At 42.3% G+C, this 2794-nt stretch overlaps 1 pseudogene; it reads right to left on the bottom strand.

The window, feature by feature from the left end:
- Positions 1-228: 228 nt before the first annotated feature.
- Positions 229-2014, bottom strand: LOC137639346 (piggyBac transposable element-derived protein 4-like; annotated as a pseudogene).
- Between the last annotated feature and the right edge of the window lie 780 nt (positions 2015-2794).

Here is a 2794-nt window from a genome sequence, read left to right as displayed (position 1 = left end):
AAAGAAAAGAAAAAGCGGTTAATTTTTGTATACGCTAAATCACTACAAAATATTTGTGTGAAAGGAATGCTATATTTATAGTGGTAATACTTATTATATTTGGATGAATTTTTCCAAAAGTTATCTACAATGATCCCAGATGATGGCAAAACCTTAGGAATTATATATAGTTAATATAAACTGGGCAAGAGCTTAGTTCAAATGTAACACTTACCGTGCGCAATTGACTTAAAAGAAAGGCATATCTAGAAAGAGTACTAATAATTGATGTATATGCAATAAAATGGTAAATAAATAATCTATGATGACCCTAGATGACAGCAAAAAGGTTAAAAATTATTTTTAGTAAGTATAAACGGGTAAGAAAAATAATTCGTGAAACTTACTACGTGAGTTGGGACTGGTCGCAGGTGTAGTTGACATGAGAGTTACAAACAGGCTTATGGCACTTGCCACACAAAAGCTTGGTCCTGACATTAGAAGAAGAAGGGCAGAGAGGGCATCTGTTGCTCTTCTCACTTCGTTTTGGAGTGTCTGGACTCGTCTTCGGGCTCTTGTAACGCAAAAACAGAGCAAATGAGGTAAGTCAAGTCCCTTGGGAGGTACCTCTTGCTTGCGAGTCTTGAAAGTGCTGCATCACGGGCGAGTTCCATGGCCAATTCCGCAGAAAATTGCCTCCTGTTATACAAGGTGTTGTCAGGCAAATTTTGGTGGATAAAAAAGGAATTATTTACAACAAGATTGATAATCCCATAGAAGACACATACGGGCCACCTCCGGGTCTTCCTGCTGCAGGTCAGGGCAGAACATATCTGATCGAACGTGTCAACTCCTCCCTTTGTGGCATTATAAAACATGTGCATGTGACTTTTATGATCCTCAATAACTGTGGGATTGTGATGAACTGTGGAAAGAATCTGGATCCTTTTCGTCGGCTTCACACGCTGGCACAAAATGGTGACCTTGTCCTTGTAATTATACGTTGCAACAGATTCGGCTAATTCCAGGGGCGTTGTCAGCAACACAGTAGGCAGGTAAGGTTTGGGACGAATAGTACCAACTAAATGCATCCCACGTTCACGGAGAGCCTTGGCTAGTGGCAGGGAAGTAAACCAGTTGTCTGTCGTAACAATACGCCCAGCCTTCCTGAAGGGTCGGGTTAGCTCCAACGTGAAGTATTCTCCCAAGGGCGTACTTGTATTGGTAGTTCCCTTGCCCAGGTAGGGAATGGCATTGCACATGTAGAACGTGTCTGCATCACATGCCATAACTAACTTGATGCCATACCTAAGAGAAAAGAAAACAAAATAAAAGAAACAATAAATATAAAGAAAACAAAACTAAACCTATAAAAAAAATTTTAAAAATTGCATATATATATCTATCTATCACATATATATATATATATATATATATATATATATATATATATATATATAAAACCTTTTACTTACTTTGCTGGTTTATTCGGGATGTACATCCTGAAACGGCACCGTCCCCTGAAGGCGAGGAGCTGCTCATCCACAGTAAGATGCCCACTGGGTTCATAGTTTGCAATGGAATTTGCAATGACCTGGTCCCACAAATTCCTTATGGGAGCAAATTTGTCATGTCTCACACGCTCCTACCTCGTGGCAATGCTGTCAAATCGTAGGGCCTTCTGAATAAAGGCGAAGCGGCGCTCACTCATGATGCTCCTGTAGAAGGGGCATCCTAGAGACTTGGAGAACATCTCTTCCGCTGTCAGATGATTGTCCTTCCGTGCCCCTGTCATGATGAGGATCCCAAGGAAGGCACGTAACTCCATGAGGGTCAAATCCTTGAAGGTGGGGTCGTTTTGCCGCTTGTATTTGTTCCGTAGGGTGATGATTTTGTCGTTGGTGTGGATGACCACTTCTGCAAGCATTATATTTGTCAAAAATTTGTCAAACACTTCAGCAGGAGTCCTACACCCGAAGACAGCCATGGTAGGACCGGCAGTGTCAAACTGGTCGATCTTCAAGATTGGTGGCATTGTTGGGTTTGGCTCTGAGTGCCACTTCGTGTTGTCCCTAGCCTTGTAGGAGTTATCCGGCAATCTCTTCAATGCCACACCTTTGCAGGGCAAAGAGCTCCTCTCCTCCTTTTCCTACTCCTCATCTCCACGGGACTAAGATCAGGCACAGGAACCGCAGGATACGCTGAAGAAGGCCTAGGATACGCTGAAGAAGGCACAGGAGATTCTGCAGGAGTCACAGGAACAAGGGAATAAAGACGAACTGCGTGCGAGACAGCAAAATCTCGTCTCTCTTCATGCGCTGTTTCCGCTTCTTCAGCAGCCAAAAGTTGATCCTCGTTTTCCTCACGCAGCAAGGTTTCATTGTCGACCAGGTCGTCTTGGATAGTGTCTTCTTCAAAGGTAATGGTCAAAGGCTCTTCTTCATCACTACTGACGAAAAGGAGCTCCAAATACTCCTCCTCCTTGAGATATTTCTTCGCCATGATGAAATCTGAAAACAGGAAAAAATAGAAAATAAGAAATTAGCCTCAAAATCACATTTTTGGTGCTTTCAAAACAAAATGGCGATTGGTACAAGTAGCTACACCATTCACTGATATGTTCCGATAGACACAATAACATTATTTCACTAAATAATAATACAGTAATGTAAAATGCAAAATGTTTGCGTATGCGTGACATACCCCTGTAACGGTAACGTGGTTGCTAATATGCAACAATTCCAACTTTGGAGGGCGATATCCGGCGAATGCGTCGGAGTAGAGAAGTGGCGAATGTTTCCTGCGATGAAGCTGG

Source organism: Palaemon carinicauda, chromosome 4, assembly GCF_036898095.1.
Source record: "Palaemon carinicauda isolate YSFRI2023 chromosome 4, ASM3689809v2, whole genome shotgun sequence".
NCBI lineage: Eukaryota > Metazoa > Arthropoda > Malacostraca > Decapoda > Palaemonidae > Palaemon > Palaemon carinicauda.
The sequence above is the reverse complement of the archived record's forward strand: the minus strand, read 5'-3'. Positions and strand labels throughout refer to the sequence as shown.